The sequence below is a fragment of the Miscanthus floridulus genome, chromosome 2, assembly GCF_019320115.1.
Source record: "Miscanthus floridulus cultivar M001 chromosome 2, ASM1932011v1, whole genome shotgun sequence".
In the NCBI taxonomy this organism is placed as follows: Eukaryota; Viridiplantae; Streptophyta; class Magnoliopsida; order Poales; family Poaceae; genus Miscanthus; species Miscanthus floridulus.
The window spans coordinates 27,415,836-27,434,728 of NC_089581.1; the positions used below are offsets into that span (position 1 = coordinate 27,415,836).

At 48.1% G+C, this 18,893-nt stretch overlaps 1 pseudogene; it reads left to right on the forward strand.

Moving 5' to 3' along the window:
• Positions 1 to 1,072: 1,072 nt before the first annotated feature.
• Positions 1,073 to 10,400, forward strand: LOC136536262 (putative B3 domain-containing protein Os03g0621600; annotated as a pseudogene).
• The last annotated feature ends 8,493 nt before the right edge of the window (positions 10,401 to 18,893 follow it).

The window sequence follows — 18,893 nt, forward strand, 5'->3', positions numbered from 1 at the left end:
AGAAAAAAGGTAAAGGAAAAAAGTAGAAAAAAAAGAGAAAGATGGACGCACCTGTAGTTTGCGTGCAAGGCAAGGAGCAATATGTAACAGAAAAAGGCAAGGAGCAACGTGTGCGCGTGGGACCATGGTGGACTCGTTCGGTTGGATCATTTGCCTAATTGGAAACGGGTGAACGACAGTCGAAATGGAATTGGGGCGTTTACTCCAACATGTTTGGTCTCCGGGAAAAAAATAAAGAGATCCTGCCACTCAAAAAATTAGAGAATAGTACACTAGAGCATTGTGAATATGGGCTTGGAAAATGCCATGCTGCATGGTTCCTCCAGAATTCGGATGGATGAAAGGGGAAAAAGAATACGTGCAACAATACCGGTGATCAATACATCCTCATGCAAAAGGTGCAGTACCGTCGATTAATGTGCTTCAATGCTAGCTCCATATATGCTGTTAGAATGGCGACGCTTGAATTGCTAATGGTCCCGATGATTAGTGGAGTATGTATGTCTAATAATGGCGACGCTTGAATTGCTTGCCACTAGCTCATGCGCCAAGACTCAAGGCTGTACCTATAATGCACCCCTTGAGAGTTGAGACGATGTGAACGCAGAGCGTTACCCGTTTGCGAGTTAAAACAACGGGGAGTTGGGACTTGGCAATGTGCCCTGTTCGTTTGAACTTATCGGACTGGCTTATCAGCCATAGTATAGTTTTTTTCCTCTGACAACAAATTAGCGAACCGTACTTTTCAGTCTGGCTTTTCAGCGAAGCGAACAGGGATTTAGGGTTCGCTCGGTTCCACACCTTCTAAAAGAGACATAAACACCCATTGGCGTCTCCATTCTTCCATCAGGTGATTCAAGGCTGGTCAGTTTTACCACGGTTGACAGACGCGTGCTATCATCAAGCTTGGGCTTGGCATCAACTACCTGCAGGTATGTAGTCTCCATATTTCTTACGAAGCTTGGGCTTCCCAAATGATCAAATATCACTCACGAACTTTTATTCTTTTTTTTTTGCGATTAGTATTAAGTGCCCTCGGAATGCAACTGTCTTTGATGTAGGCGTGGTAAAGATGAGAAAGCCGGGTAAGAGAAGCAGGGAGAGGCATGCATATTTCTGTTCGAATCACAAGGATGAGAAGGACAAGTATTTCTTCAAGGTTCTGGTTGGTGATTTTCGTGAACGATTGGTAAGTTTACAAGTCCACTATGTTCTTGGAAAGTGTTCTTTTTTTAACTTTTGCTGTCACCACCATCTCTGCGTGCTCAGAAGTGCAGATATTGCGCTAGCAATTATATGTGCTACCAAAACTAAGTCCCAGAAGAAACCTGAATGGAAAGATTTGGCCTCATGTAGTTGTAGACGCAGATTGAAACCCAAGATATATCTGCTGTATTATTGTTCTGAACTTCTGAAGCTATATATGCAGATTTTGACAGGAATGCTTGTGCAACCTGAGAACGTTTATTGGTTCTTTAACATGTTGGACGTATTAATATAGTTATAATCAGTTTATAAAACTTGATCCTTAGATGTGGGCAACTATGTACTACTCTGTATCTTCAATTGAAGATATGTATTGTTGAAACATCGGTTTCTAACAAGAGCGAGAGATGGGCGGAGGCCTTCGTCTTTGGTCGGGGTCTCCGCCCGAGATGGGCGGAGGTCTGCCTCCGCTTAAGACGGGCGGAGGCCCCCGAACGCACGCCTGTCGGACAAGATCCCTCGACGGAGGTTCCAAGTAAATCGTTGCTAAACGAGGGACTTAGAAGGGTTTTGCTAAGTGGGAATAAGAGAAAGGGGCGGAGGCCTCCGGCTTTGGCCGAGGCTCCAGTCTCTGGCTTTGGCTCAGGCTTGCCTGAAGAAGAGAGTGAGGATCAAGTACCGACTCATAAGAACTAGGGTTTCATAATTGCTTCACCAACCTCCTTCTCACAGTTACAAGTGTTCCCTATTTATAGGACTCAACTACCACTTTACAGAGTTTACAACAGTGCCTCTCAACTGCTACAGTACATTCCAGGAATATTTCAGCCCTAGTGTCTAACCTCAGGGGTGTTCTCATCACACCATCTCGCGATGTCTTCATCTTGGGCCTAAGCCGACGCCCACTAGAGGCCCATCAACTGTCCTCACGTATGCCTTGCTGACCTGATCATTCCTTGATGGGTCTCCGTCGCCCTGGGGAACACCTTCGCCATGATTACTGCGCTTGGCCTCCGCTGTCCCGGAGAGAGCCTCCACCGTCATTCTTGTACTAGGCCTCCGCCGTCTTGGGGGGAAGCCTCCGCCGGCTAGGCCTCCGCCGTCTTGGGGAGAGCCTCCGCCGCCGGCCGAGCCTCCGCCGTCTTGGGGAGAGCCTCCGCCGGCCGGGCCTCCACCATCTTGGGGAGAGCCTCCGCCGCCGGGCCTCCGCCATCTAGGGGAGAGCCTCCGTCGGCCGGGCCTCCGCCGTCTTGGGGAGAGCCTCCGCCGGCCGGGCCTCTGCCGTCTTGGGGAGAGCCTCTGCCTGCTAGGCCTCCGCCATTTTGGGGAGAGCCTCCGCCTACTAGGCCTCCGCCGTTTTGGGGAGAGCCTCCGCCTGCTAGGCCTCTGTCGTGTTGGGGAGAGCCTCCGCCGGCTAGGCCTTCGCCATTATTCCTTCATCAGGCCTCTTCGAGGGGGAGTTGACCCATACTCCGTATGGGCTCCCCCAATAGTAGCCCCTCAGCTACTAGGTTATGGACGGTACTACATGACCTGGTAGATGTTCATACAAGAAGAGGCACTATACAACCCAGATCTTGGTTGCGAGGATTGCCCTCCGCAACCCGTTCATGCACGCCTCGCTAAAAACTCCATCCCAAAAACCCTGTGGGAAAAAAAGGACATGGAGAAAAGAGCACGTGCATGACTCTAACCTATACATGCACTAATTCCTTAGGCTTTCAGCTCTGGGTGCCTTTATCTTCCAGATTTCTTCATCTATGGCCTTCGGCTCCTTCTGCTACTTCTATGGCATGGTTCATCGGCTTCGCTCGGTGCTCTGATCTTTATTTCTGGGACCTTCACGATGCGTAGGCCTGTATCCTTGAGGCCTTTGCTTCTGATGTCTTTTTGGCGCGCAGGTGTGTCTCCAAGGCCCGATGTGTGGGCCTTCATCTCCATGTCTTCTCGGTGTAGGGGTTTTCAATCGCCTTCGGGTCTTCCACCTCTGGTATCACCTCGGCGTGCGGGTCTCCGCCTCCGAGGCCTTCCTAGGTCTTCATCTTCGGGGTCCTTGCCTCTAGTACCTTCACGATGCTCAGGTCTTTGCTTCCAAAGCCTTCGCAGGTGTTCATCTCCGAGGTCTTCACCTCCGAGTCTAGTATCGTCTTGGCGTGCTGGCCTCCGTAGGCCTTCGACTTTTCTTCGGGCGGAGGTCTTCATCTCCGATCCTTCTTTGGGCGGAGATCTTCATCTCCGATCCTTCTTTAGGCGGAGGTCTTCGACTTTTCTTCGGGCGGAGGTCTTCATCTCCGATCCTTCTTCGGGCGGAGGTCTTCATCTCCGATCCTTCTTTAGGCAGAGGTCTCTGACTTTTCTTCGGGCGGAGGTCTTCATCTTTTCTTCAGGCGGAGGCCTTCATCTCCGATCCTTCTTTGGGTAGAGGTCTTCGTCTTTTCTTCGGGCGGAGGTCTTCATCTCCTATCCTTCTTTGGGCGGAGGTCTTCATCTTTTCTTTAGGCAGAGGCCTTCATCTCCGATCCTTCTTTGGGTGGAGGTCTTTGTCTTTTCTTCAGGCGAAGATCTCCACCTCTGATCCTTCTTTGGGTGGAGGTCTTCAAATAAATCTTCGTTCATGAGCGCCAGACAAAAAGCCTCACGCTCCTGAGTGGTTGGTCCTCCGGTGCACTCCCCTAGCCCCTCTTGGCTGGCGTTTGTGGCCGAGTTTTTAGCCATGATTGGTGTAGTCGACGTAGTCGTAGTAGTGGAAGTAGGTGTTCAGAACCAAGTTTGCCGATGTAGACGTCGACGAAGGTGTTGTAGAACTTGGTGTCGAAGGTGTCGACGGAGGTTCATGAGCCATGTTGCAAAAGTTGTTTGACAGAGGCGATGTTGTTGCACACGATGAAGGTGTCGATGAAGCCCCTCATGCTGTCGCGTTGGCGGAGGCTAGTTATCATGGTTTTGCCGAAGGTCCTCCCGCAAAGCTGCTTGGCGAAGGCCAAAAGGTGTTTTTGGTGGAGGCGATGTTGGTGAAGTTATCGAAGATGGTTGCGGAGCCCCTCATGCCGAAGAGCTTGACGAAGGCGATGCCTACATAGACGCCGATGCCGCGTGTCGAAGGCCGGAGAAGTCGTAAAAATGCAACTGAGTTGATCTCCTGCATTTTTAGGGACTTAGGTTGGGCATTATAGCTTCGTCGAATATCGACTTGCTTTGCAAGTCTTTCGACACCTGGAAAGGCACTGGCTTTCCCGCTAGCTGCAAAAGATAGTTAGTCATTTATATGATACGTGAAGGTAGCACGAGAGCCTTAGCTCCGTGACCTGGTGCCCGTGTTGGTTTAGGACTTCTTCCAGGATTTGATGTCTCAGCACGACAGCCTTAGCTTCGTGACCTGGTGCCCGTGTTGTTTCAGGACTTCTTCCAGGATTTTGATGTCTCGGCACGACAGCCTTAGCTTCGTGACCTGGTGCCCGTGTTGTTTTAGGACTTCTTCCAGGATTTTGATGCATAGAGTCATGGCGCCCGTGTATTCTCGGGACTTCTTCCGGGTGGCCCGGGCCATGCATTGCAATGTACTTACGCAATATATGTATGCGATGATGAGAATGATATCATTTGCGCAAAAGTATTTAAAAGGTGTAAAGTTATTATGCATCCTGCAAAAATGATGGTAAAGTTTGAATAAAAGATAAGCTCTGCATTATATGAGAGGGTTATAGTTCAGATAGCTTGCGAAGGCTGTCATTTGAGGACCTGCATGGGTATGGATGTAACTAGTATTGAATATATAAGTAATCAGTTCCCTACGAAGGTTATACACAATAACATTGTGTTGATGCATATTATAAATACTTGAGAAAGAGATTGAATAACACAACTTGCAAAAATAAGAGAAAGTGTTAGCGTTAGATGGCTCAAAGGTTTAGTCACTGCCGAAGGTCTATTGCTGATGGAAACCAACTGACTGATGAAGGCTAGTAACTGACAAAGTTTGCTAACTGTCGAAGGCCTATGACTGATGGAGGTTGCTAAAAACCAATAATAGGTGAAGTCCACTAACTCATGAAGACCATGACTGTCGAAGGCCCAAACCGACGAAGGCCAAAGACTGACGAAGGTTGTTAACTGATCGAAGGCTGATCAGCTGACTGATCGAAGGCTACCCACTGACTGATGACGGAGGCTGCACTGATCGAAGGCTACCCACTGACTGATGATGGAGGCTGCACTGGTCGAAGGTTGCCCATTGACTGATGACGGAGGCTACTCTGATCGAAGGCTGCCCACTGACTGATGACGGAGGCTGCTGACTGATCGAAGGCTGCCCACTGACTGATGACAGAGGCTGCACTGATCGAAGGCTGCCCACTGACTAATGACGGAGGCTGCTGACTGATCGAAGGCTGCCCACTGACTGATGTCGAAGGCTGCTGACTGATCAAAGGCTGCCCACTGACTGATGTCGGAGGCTGCTGACTGATCAAAGGCTGCCCACTGACTGATGACGGAGGCTGCTGACTGATCGAAGGCTGCCCACTGACTGATGATGGAGGCTGCTGACTGATCGAAGGCTGCCCACTGACTGATGTCGGAGGCTGCTGACTGGTCGAAGGCTGCCCACTGACTGATGTCGGAGGCTACTGACTGATCGAAGGCTGCCCACTGACTGATGACGGAGGCTGCACTGATCGAAGGCTGCCCACTGACTGATGATGGAGGCTGCTGAGAACCAATGATAAGGTGCACTGACATATAATGAAGACCCATAATTGGCGGAGGCTGTAGAGATACTTACAGCGCTAGTGACCTGCATGTTATTGAAAAAGAGATTCGACAACAGTTGAAAATTATTTTAAGTTAGCCGGGTCGGGGCCAAGCATGTATAGCCACTCAGGCCATGCTTTCGATGCGGCGAAGGCCACAACAAGTTTTTTGGTCACATTGGTGACAAGTTGTACATGAAGATTGGTTTACGAAATTTGCCTCGAGAGGCAGAGGTTAGACCAAGAATGTGTAAAAATAAATGTCAAGGTCGAAATTTGTTAGGATTATAAGCTGAAGAAAAGTATTCTCTTATGCTATTTTGATACCTCTGGTGTTGTGGTCCAAGAATTCAAAGTTGCGTAAAGTTAAGCAACTTAGCTGCGGTTTGTGTCGGAGGTCAAATCCTTCGTTGTCAACATGTTGGGCCGGCAGCTGCGGATAAAAATTTGTTGGCCCCCTTCACTTCTTGACGTGGTTGGAGTTGTTCCAGAGTTGTGGCGAAGGATACAGCTTCCGCGGGGGCATGGTTGGTGTGGAGTCTGGGAGCGGAGGTCCGTGGCGGAGGCCCGCCTGGCTGTACCTTCGCCCTTCTGCGTGTGTTCAGCCTTCGACCAATGCAGTGCCAAGGAACAAGCTGCACATGCACACAGAGCACAAAAGCTTGCAAGGTAATCTGGTTAGCGTGCGGAGGTTCCATAGGTGGGGCTGCTCATTTAAGACCCATGTGGCCGCGAAGGACACGACGATCTCAATTCAAGAAGGTTAGCTCATGTGTATGCATATGAAGTTTTTTGTACAAAGGCTTATATTAAGGTGGGCAGCATACTTATCTTTGGGCAGCAGCATTGATTGGAGTTTTGCATGGTCATTCGAAGGCTCATGCTCAAAATAGATGGGCCAAACATGATACGAGCCAAAGGCAAAAACTGGCTAGAGTCATAGGCTGCCAAAAGATGTCTTCGTGTACAGCTCCATATACTGCTAGGAGAATGGAGAGTTGGAGACACACATACACCAAGATCCGAATATAAAAACACAAATGGCGAGAGGTAAAGCCTGATGTGATAGCTCTGTCAGACTCTAGAGACAAACAGAATTCCAATTAACCAGTCAGGCTGACAGCGATGATTGTTGTGGCCTTTGCCCAGCAGTCGATGCATTGCACACTTCATGCATGGTCGAGCAGATGAAAAAACAACCTTGCCTTCACGTCACTCAAGAAGTTACTAGCAAAAATACAAATAAGAGCAGAGTGCGGAGTTATCAAAATATAAAAATGTGAGCAAAGATGAAATCAGAGTGTAGTGCTGCTTTTATTTCTTGAGGCTTTCTAATCTTTGTAGAAACTTTTTTAAGTAGTAGCGGCCGAAGGCTTTAGGATTTCGGCTAAAAATTCTTTACGGAGGTGTAAGTATGTCGTACACTCATACCTTCGCCCAAAGGTTCTTACCATCCCTTGAGGTTCACTGCCAGTCTGCTAATGAAGTCGTCGCTACAAAGGCTAAGCCAAAGAAGGTGCATCAACGAAGGCAGGTCGGAGAAGGTCCTCTGATGAAGGTCTAGCCAGAGAATGTCGGCAATGAAGGCCAGTGGCGACTGGCGAAGGACGGTCCGGAGAAGGCGTGCCGATGAGGGCTCCAACTTCTAGCTCTGCAAAAATTTTCGTGCCGAGCATGGTGGGCGCCACTGTTGAAACATCAGTTTCTAACAAGAGCGAGAGATGGGCGGAGGCCTTCGTCTTTGGTCGGGGTCTCCACCCGAAATGGGCGGAGGTCTACCTCCGCCTAAGACGGGCGGAGGCCCCCGAACGCACGCCTGTCGGACAAGATCCCTCGACGGAGGTTCCAGGTAAATCGTTGCTAAACGAGGGACTTAGAAGGGTTTTGCTAAGTGGGAATAAGAGAAAGGGGCGGAGGCCTCCGGCTTTGGCCGAGGCTCCAGTCTCTGGCTTTGGCTCAGGCTTGCCTGAAGAAGAGAGTGAGGATCAAGTACCGACTCATAAGAACTAGGGTTTCATAATTGCTTCACCAACCTCCTTCTCACAGTTACAAGTGTTCCCTATTTATAGGGCTCAACTACCACTTTACAGAGTTTACAATAGTGCCCCTCAACTGCTACAGTACATTCCAGGAATATTTCAGCCCTAGTGTCTAACCTCAGGGGTGTTCTTATCACACCATCTCGCGATGTCTTCATCTTGGGCCTAAGCCGATGCCCACTAGAGGCCCATCAACTGTCCTCACGTATGCCTTGCTGACCTGATCGTTCCTTGATGGGTCTCCGCCGCCCTGGGGAACACCTTCGCCATGATTACTGCGCTTGGCCTCCACTGTCCCGGAGAGAGCCTCCACCGTCCCGGGGAGAAACTCCACCGTCATTCTTGTACTAGGCCTCCGCCGTCTTGGGGGGAAGCCTCCGCCAGCTAGGCCTCCGCCGTCTTGGGGAGAGCCTCCACCGCCGGCCGAGCCTCTGCCGTCTTGGGGAGAGCCTCCGCCGGCCGGGCCTCCACCGTCTTGGGGAGAGCCTCCGCCGCCGGGCCTCCGCCATCTAGGGGAGAGCCTCCGTCGGCCGGGCCTCCGCCGTCTTGGGGAGAGCCTCCGCCGGCCGGGCCTCCGCGGTCTTGGGGAGAGCCTCCGCCTGCTAGGCCTCCTCCATTTTGGGGAGAGCCTCCGCCTACTAGGCCTCCGCCGTTTTGGGGAGAGCCTCCGCCTGCTAGGCCTCCGCCGTGTTGGGGAGAGCCTTCGTCGGCTAGGCCTCTGCCATTATTCCTTCATCAGGCCTCTTCGAGGGGGAGTTGACCCATACTCCGTATGGGCTCCCCCAACATGTATAAGAGCTTGCTGCGTATTATTGCTGCAGGCCATACCTGGTAAATTCGTGCAATGTTTCAGAGGGCTAATACCAAACAGTGTTAAGCTAGAATCACGCTGTGGACACACTTTTGATGTTGAAGTAGCTAAGAATCTGGGCAAAGTAGTCCTTAAAACAGGATGGAAGGAGTTTGTTACTGCCCATGACTTGAACATGGGGGACTTCTTGGTATTCAAGTACGACGGGACTTCTCGATTGAAGGTTTTGATATTTGATCTTAGTTGTTGCGAGAAAGTGCCATCATGCCTTGTGAAGAGGAACCATATCCGTGGCAGAGAAAGAAGGGAAGAGCATATTGAAATTTCAAGCAGTTCTGAAGATCTTCCCATGGAATCCCATGGAAGTAAAAGGAAAGCTTGGAAGGAAAGGAAGGGAAGTATGAATGTTAAGACTAGTCCATCAACCTCCCCATCCGACACATCAGGTTATGAGTCACCATGTTGAACTAACTTGAGTAGGATTTACTTGGATTATGCAGCATGTTCGCTTGCTCGTAAACGATCGTAAATTTCCAGCCGGGAACAGTGTTTTTCTCTCACACCAAACCAGCCAGCAGTAAATAATCCACGATACGATACGGCCTCCCGAACAGGCTGCATGACTTTTGACTTCACATTGCTTTCTCTTTTTTTGTGTGTAGGAGATCAGAATTCATGTTATGACACAGGTTACATCCTTCCACGGGGAACATATCTTAACTGTGTGCAGATGAAGAAACTGAAAGAGAAAGTCCGAGCTAGTACTTCTACAATCCCCATCTACGGATGCATCATGAAGAAGAGCAATGTTCAAGGAAGAGCTCAGACTATGGTGAGCTTGGAACTTTGTTCTTGGATTGATATTCGATTGCGTTATGCTTCAATTTGAATGTATGTTGTTGAGAACAGGCATTTCTCTGCTTTATGAGGGAGCGAGCTACAACTTCAGAAACAGGATAGGGTAACTAAAGTACCAGTGGGAATAGAACTGGACTTCTTACCAATCAGCCAATCACCATCTTTTTTTCTACTAAGCCACGGCCCAGCAAATCCATTACTAGCAAATTAAACCACATAATCCATCTCGCCTTTTTTCTTGGCCAAGTCAATAGAATAAAATCAGAAAACCTAAAAGAATTTTAGATTTTTTCTGAAAGATCAAATTTTGAATCCTTGAAGTACTACTAGTTCTAAACAAAGTGCCTTGAAGAAATTTACAATCTACAAGCAAATTTTGAATCCTTGAAGTACTACTAGTTCTAAACAAAGTGCCTTGAAGAAATTTACAATCTACAAGCATCTTTAGCTATTTTCAGTTAACTTTTAACACTTACCTACTGCAATCAGGACATGCCAAGAGTATATGCTGAGGTATATCTACCATTTGAGGACCAAACACTGATGCTTCAATGCTGTGGCAAGAGTTGGGAAGTGCGGTGTCTAATTCAGAAGGGAAACCCCGGAACAAAAAGGTTTTTTGAAGGGCGGAAACAGTTTGCTTCTGACACCAAGTTGCAGCTGGGAGATCTCTGCCTCTTTGAGCTACATGAAAACACAAAGTACACGATGAAAGTGCATGTCATTCGCGCAAAATGAAATTTGGCAAGCAGCTGCTGCTGTTGGTTCCAGCTTAGCTTTTGCAATATGGTGGTAGAAGTGATTTTAGGTTAGTGTCTAGCTTACCCTGCTGGTATAGATGGCTTGTCCATCCCCTGTTCGGGCAATTGGTTAACTCATGTTCTGCCTAAGTCCAGACTGTTTTACTTGTAATCCATCTATGTTTATGTTGCTGCGGTGATAGTGTGATGCAATTAGTTACTGCAACGTCAAGCCATGATTTTGCTTGTGAAAGATATGAAGTTTACCAATTTGCTAAAAGATGAAACGTCAATCCGCCACGCGCCGCGTACGCCCCGCGCCTCGCGCCTCGTGCCACGCACCCCACCCGTGCCTCGCGCCCCTGCTCGCGTCTCATGTCGCGCTCCACCCGCGCCTCGCGCTGCGTCAACTAGCCTCCATTGGGCGGCAGCAAATAAATAAACATATGTTGCAACCGTATGTTTCATGCATTTCAGATATATGTTTCATCTAGATGTTGCAAAATGATCTAGTTTTGTCTATGTTGCAATAGCTATAAAAGTATGCTAGAAGTGTATGTTTCAAATGTTTCATCTGTATGTTGCAAGTGTTTTATCTGGATATTGCATATGTTGCAGTGGCTATAGATGTATGTTGTAAGTGTATGTTCCAAATGTTTCACCTTTTTCAGACCTTTGTTGCAAGTGTTTCATCTGGATGTTGCATATGTTTTAGACATATGCTGCAAGCGTCTATTCGAAATGTTTCATCTGGTTCAGACGTATGTTGCAAATATGTTTATTTGGATATTGTAGTTGCTATACACTTATGTTGTAAAGGTATGTTTGTAAATGTTTCACATGTTTCAGACGTATGTTGCAGAAGTACTTTCGTGTTGCAATATTAGCAGGAGTAGGAAGCAGGCACATGCAGATACAGTCCCTACAGGAATAGCGGTCCCCACCTACATGCCTATCAGCAGGCACGAGGCAGGCATCAATAGGCACGAGGCGCACAACTGCATGCGTAGGCGCATTAGCATACAGGGGCGGGTGTGTAGGCTCAGCAGTTGCATGCGGGACGTGCAGGCGTAGAGTTGCAGGTGAGGCCGGCTTAACAGCATATGTGGCAGGTGGGATGGGGCACAGCAGGTGGGGCAGGAGCAGGCGTCGAAACGGGGGCTAGCGTCCGGACGTCCGGGCGCTAGCCCCTATCATGACTTCCGTCTGTCTGACGGGACAGACCCGCCTCACGCCACGTGCACCTATGCCTCGCGCCTTACGCCGTGCGCCCCTCCACCTCGCGCCTCGCACCTTTTCTAAAAAAACATCATGCCTCCGCCTCGTGACGTGCGCCCCTGCACCTCGCGCCTCGCACGGTCGCACCAGATCCACCTTGCGTCGTGTGCGCCCTATGCCTCGTGCCTCATGTCGCGTGCCCCGCCCGTGCCTCGTGCCGTCCATGCCTCGTGCCCCCACTCGTGCTTCGCGCTACGCTCCCCCGCGCCGCGACAACTAGCCTCCATTGGGTGGCAACAAGTAGATGAGCACATGTTACAACGGATGTTTTATGTGTTTTAAATGTATGTTATTATGTTTCATCTGGATGTTGTAAAAGTAGATCTGGTGTTGCATATGTTGCGGTGGATATACACGTATGTTGTAAGTGTATGTTTCAAATATTTCATATATATGTTGCAAGTGTTTTTTTCTGGATGTTGCATATGATGGAGTGGCTATACTATATGTTGGAAGTGTATGTTCCAAATATTTTACCTATTTCAAACCTATTTGTAAGTGTTTCATCTAGATGTTGCATACGTTGCAATGTTGCATATGTTTCAGACATATGTTGCAAGCGTCTATTCAAAATATTTCATCTATTTCAGACATATGTTACAAATGTGTTTATCTGGATGTTGTAGTTGCTATACACATATGTTGCAAACTTATGTTTGTAAATGTTTCACCTGTTTCAGACGTATATTGCAGAAGTACTTTCATGTTGCAACATTAATAAGCGTAGGAAGCGGGCGCATGCAGATGCGGTCCCTGCGGGCGTAGCGGTCCCCATGCATGCACATCACCAAGCACGAGGCGGGCATCATCAGGCACGAGGCGCACAACTGCATGCGTAGGCGCACTAGCATGCAGGAGCGGATGTGTAGACGCAGAGTTGCATGCAGGACGTGTAGGTGCAGAGTTGCATGCGGGCCAGGCTTTTTTTGGAAGAAAAAAAAAAAGGCAGGGCATGCCTAGCAGCATGCGTAGCAGGTAGGATGGACGCAGCGAACCAGGCGGGCACGGGCGTCCAAATGGGGGCAAGCGTCCGGATGTCCGGGCGCACTATCTAAGGAATTGGCATCTACCAGGAACATGGTAAGAATAAAACTGAGTGCAAGATAAAGCTGTTGCAGGCATGCATAAAATATTATGCTTGCCGGACCAGACTTCTCATCTTTTAAAAAACGATTTTGCATGTCTCTCACTGCCTCACTCACATGCGCCGGCCCGCCCGCGCTGCGCCACTCCCTCGTCGTCACCCACACTACGCCTGGCGTGAGTGGTGGGTGCTTCCAAGTTCCAGCGATACGCGACGCCTGTCCGACGACATACACTACGCCCTCCGTCCCCAATATAAGTAATTAAATTAGAGGAGGACAGGAGAGAAGAGGCCGTTGACTACCATTGACCAATGACAAAATAGTCTTTCATCCATTCGTTAGCTACACTAGACGGTAGTGGCATAGAGATTACAAAATTAGGTCCTATTTAAAATACAGGACTATAAAACAGAGGAATAGAAAGAAACGTATGAATAGAATAGGAAAAACACATGAAAAATATAAGAAGACGTGTTTGGAGCAAAGAAAGATGTAACTTGGGAAAACTTAAAACATTGGACTAGATTAGACACTAATGGCACTTAATTATGGGCCAGATAATATAGATATGTGTCCAAACATTTATAATATTTTATTTTTACTAGGTGAATGCATGTGCGTTGGCAATGATCCTTGCCCAACATTCCTAGAATAACAACTGATGTTCCCGCGAATTAAAAGACGGCATAACTTTGTGGTGTATCAAAGATTTTTTTTTTACAAAACCAACACCAGATGGAATGCATAGAACTATTGGATTGATCCAATAGAGGCAAACTTGATTAAGTGCTAACACAAAATACAAAACCCATGCACAATCTGACCCTGCCCGCACATAGGTCCTGAAAGCATCTAGGCCCCTAGTTGGGTTTCGGTGATTAATGACAATACAAGATTACTATGACTGACGTGTGTTTTGCAAAGGCAATTAAGTTAGGTCATGGTAATGGAGATCGCTTGGGCAATCGAGATGGTCATGCCCCTACGATGGAAATCGTTTCGGTTTTCAAAGGATGGACGACAAGGTTAAGGATGACTAGTTCTAAGTGTCGATTGGAGTTGGAGAGACACTTAGAGTAGTTTAGAACTTTGTTTTTCCTTTGGCCATACTATTAAGGGGGGTATGGACGGGTAGCTTGACCTAAGTGAGTCTAGTGAGTTAGGTGTGGTGCACACTTGTTAAAACTAGCTGTAGGTAGCTCCTACGAATGCCTAAGATCCATTGGAGCAAACTTCATTCACATATGATCGAGAGTTGGAAGTGAATGGAGGGTCAAATGCTGACCGGACGCTGGCCCCGGTGCGACCGGACGCTGGCCGCAGGGTCCGGTCAGTTCATTTGATCAACAGTCTGTGTTTGGTGCGACCGGACGCTGAGAGGCAGCGTCCGGTCGACTCCAGTAAGGTTCCAGAGAAGGGAATCTGCGACCGGACGCGTTCGGTTAGTACTGACCGGACCCTGGGGGTTCAGCGTCCGGTCGAGTACAGTAAGGTTCCAGTAAGGGTTTAATGCAACCGAACGCGTCCGGTCATTAGAGACCGAACCCTGCCAGTGTCCGGTCAACACATTTTCACTGGTTCGCGGGTTGAACTGACCGGAGCGTCCGGTTAACCTGACCGGAGCGTCCAGTCACCCCGCAGAAGCTCATAACGGTTCGTTTTTTAGGCTGCCTTATAAATAGAAGCTCCACTCGTGTGTGGAGTCACTTTTGCTCATTCCAACAGCTGAGAAACACGTTTGTGAGTGCCAAGAAGAGCAAGGTCCTAGTGAGATGATTGAGATTTGAGAATCCAAGAGAGTAGTCTCATTAGTGAATCAAGAGTAGCAAAGTGTGCATCCATCTTCTCATTAGGCTTTGAGTGGTCAAGTGAGAGTTCGTGCTTGTTACTCTTGGTGATCGCCATCACCTAGACGGCTTGGTGGTGATTGGGAACTTGGTAATCACCCGGTGGAGCTTGTGGGTGACCCAACTCAAGTTGTGAGCGGCTTTGGGTGATTCGCCGTGATGGAGTGTCGAAGAATCAACCCGTAGAGAGCACTTGATCCTTGCACGGATTAAGGGGGAGCTACACCCTTGCGCGGGTGCTTCAACGAGGACTAGTGGGGAGTGGCGACTCTCCGATACCTCGGCAAAACATTGCCGCGTTCCTCTCTCTCTATTTACTTTGAGCATTTACTTTGAGTATTTACTTTGAGCAATTCAATACTTGTCTTTACATTCATAGAATTGCCATGCTAGAGTAAGTTTGGAACATAGGTTGTAAGTTCGTTGTGCGTTAGTTTGATAGAAACACTTTTCTAGGCACAAGGGGTTAATTGGGCTATCCGTAGGATTTGATTATTGCAAGAAAATTTAGAATTAGCCCAATTCACCCCCCCTTGGGCATCTTGATCCTTTCAATTGGTATTAGAGCCTCGTGCTCATGTTTTTAAGCTTAACCGCTTAGAGCAAGATGTCTCACGGAGATGGACCTCCTCCTATCTTTGAGGGAGATGACTTTCCATATTGGAAAATCCACATGGAGGCGTACTTAGAGGTTCTAGACGTTGGTATTCTTAGTGCCGCCTCACAAGGCTTCCCAAAACCTTGGGATGCTACTAACCTACAAGGCGATGAGGTTAATTATGAAAAATGGAATGCAAAGGCTCGCAACACCATCTTTAGAGGCCTTTGCAAAGATGTGTTCAACCGTGTAAGGAACCACAAAGACGCCCATACACTATGGTCAGACGTTTGTGCGCTCCATGAGGGAACCAAGAGTGAGCGTGATTAACGCTATCATCTTGTGATTAAAAAGCTAAATTCATTTGAAATGCTTCCCAAAGAAAGTGCTAATGAGATGTATTCTTGTTTAAATATTCTTGTAGAGGAAGTCAATGGGCTTAGACTTACTCAAATGTCACCATCCGACGTTATGAGAAAGATCTTGAGTGTCCTCCCTATTGACAAATATGGGCACATTGTGACCGTGCTACATCAAGGTGATCTTTCCGCCGCTACACCGACACAAATCTTGGGAAAGATCAATGCTCATGAGATGTACATGCACATCACACCACAAGATGGCTCATCCTCTACAAAGAAGAAAGAGAAGGACTTAGCATTCAAAGCTAGCCAAGATAAGGGCAAAGCAAGACTTGAGTATGAGAGCTCAAGTGATGAAGAAGATGATGAAGAAAGTCTTGCTCTCATGGTGAAGAAGACCGCCAAGATGCTAAAGAAGCTAAACAAGAGTGGCATCAAGTTTGACGGCAAGAAGAAGAAGTTCTTCACTAGCTCAAGAAGAAAGCCAATCTCCGAGATGGATTGCTACAATTATGGCGAACTTGGCCATCTAGCTCATCAATGCACAAAGCCCAAGAAAGACAAGTTCAAGAACAAGAACAAGGGCAAGAAAGATGACTCAAGCAATGAGGATGAAGATGAGAAGAAAAAGAACAAGCCATACAAGAAAAGAGATGGCAAAAAGAGAGACTTCCACAAGAAGAAGAGTGGAAAGGCCTACATCGTCGGTGATTGGCTCACGGACATTGATTCATCAAGTGGATCATCCGATGATGATAGTGACAATGAGAAGATGGTCGCCATTGCTATTAATCTTGCATCTTCACCACCACCATCGCCATCATCCTCTACACACCTATGCCTTATGGCCAAGGGTGAACGCAAGGTAACTAAGAGTGATGATAGTAGTGATGATGAGCGAGCTAGTGATGATGATAGCGATAGCTGTTGTAACATGGCTTTGGCGGGTGGCGAAGGCCCCCGACAGTGGGGTATCGCAAAGGCATCTTCGACCGTCTTAGGGCGGAGACCCGGCGCTGACTAAAGGAACTTTCCCGGCTATGCTCGAAGGGTGCTGAATCTCCTTTTCATCGTGGACTCCGCCAAGGCCAAGCACGCATCCCGCCGACCGCTCAGGTGGGCGTCTCCGGTATTACGGGCAGAGGCCGCCTTATCTCTAAACTAATCAAACAAATGATCTTGCCTAAGTGTGCATAGGTACTCAAGCGCAGGTGTTCGCGGTCCGCGCAAGCACGCCAGCATGGCCCCTGCGTGGCCGGGCAGAGACCTACGAATGATGTCTCCATCTGGACCGGTGGAGACTCTCCAAGGCGACGGCGCACCCCTGAAGGCGGAGGCCAGCGGCCGAGCGGAGACCTGCGGATGATGCCCTCGCCCAGACCGGCGGAGACTCTCCAAGGCGATGGCACGCCCCTGGAGATGAAGGCCAACGGTAGGGCAGAGACCTACGGATGATGCCCCTACCCGGACCGGCGAAGATTCTCCAAGGCGATGGCACGCCCCTGAAGGTGGAGGCCAGCGGCGAGAACCATGGCCCCCGCGTGGCCGGGCGAAGACCCACGGGTAATGTCTCCGATCGTCCGGCGGAGACCCACCGAGGCAGCGGCGTGCCCCTGGAGATGAAGGCCAGCGCCGGGGACCTAGGCCTTTGGGCCGAAGATCGAGCTACAGTGGGCCGGCCGCTCATAGAAGCCCATCACTTGAAGACGGTATGGCAGGATTGCCCCGTGAACAAGAGGCTAGTGGTGGAATATTTCAGGAATGTACTGTAGCAGTTGAGGGGCATTGTAATAAATTCTGTTATATAGTAGTTGAGTCCTATAAATAGGGGACACTTGTAACCATGGAGGTTGGTTGGTGGACGAATTAATGAAACCATAGCTTTCTGTGTCATTCCCTTACTCACCGCTCTCCCCCTCATCGTTCTTATTCTGAGTCTTCGCCCGAGGCCAACCGTCCGACGAGCGGAGGCCTCGGTCTCTTCCATGTAGTTTGAAACCACCAGTTTCAACAATAGCGATGATGATGATTCACCTACATATGATGATCTTGTCAAAATACTAAGAAAATACACTAAGATCATTAGAAAGAGTAGAGCTACAAATGAAAAGCTTGATGCTAAAAATGATTCACTCTTAGCTAAGTGTGATACATTGGAAAAGGCTAATGATGAGCTTAGAGAAACTAATGATGCTATATTGTCCAAACTTAAGGAGCTCAAATCTTCTAAGAAAGAGCTTAAAGATAAACATAATAAACTTGAGTGGATGCACAATGAGCTCATCACTAGTCACAACAAGCTAAAAGATGAATATACAACTCTAAAGATCAACTATGATACTCTTGTTATTGCTCAAGAATTCTTACCAAATGAGCCACATGATGCTACTAACCATGTTGTTAAGATTGATATAGCTACCTCATGTGATGATTTAATTGATGAGAGCATTGAGCATGGATCTAGTAGCAAAGGCAAGCAAGTGGTTGAGTGCAATGACTATGATGAGTATGTCAAGCTCAAGAGTGATAATTAGAAGCTCATGAAAGATCTTGAAGAGATGAAAAGCCACAACACTATTGTGCTAGAAACTCTTGATCATGACAAAGAGTTGATCCTTGAGAATGAGAAGCTAAAAGAAGAAAACAAGAAGCTCAAGGAAGAGAAGAACAATGATGTTCTCAAGGAAGAGAACAAGAAGCTCAAGATGGAGAAAGAGCATCTCAAGGTGGGATTGAGCAAGTTTGCTAGAGGCAAGCATCTCCAAAGTGAGCTACTCATGAACACCGTCATGAAGATGGATAGAAGTGGCATTGGATATGTAGCAAGTATAGAGAAGAAGAAGGCTCAAGTTCACCAACAACAATCAAAGCCAAAGCCAAAGCCAAAGAGATGTTTTGAGTGTGGACAAGAAGACCACTTTGCTCATGAGTGTCAAACTCCACTGCCACAACCCTTGCCCAAGCATGCTAGACCCTTTGCCTTCAATGCTCACTACATGCTTAGAAAGGACTCTAGTGGAAAAATGAAAGTCATGTTCTTAGGTCTCCCTAACAAGAATAGGCCTAAGAAGATTTGGGTGGCTAAGTCACTTGTTGAGAAGGTAAAGGGCCCTCAACAAGTTTGGATTTCTAAAGCTTGAATCTCTTGTGTGTAGGTGAACTATAAGATTGGTGGAAGTCATTGGGTTATTGATAGTGGTTGCACTCAACATATGACCGGTGATCCTCGTATGTTCACCTCACTAGATGAAGAGGTAGATGCACAAGAGAAAATAACATTTGGAGACAACTCAAAGGGCAAGGTTAAAGGATTGGGCAAAG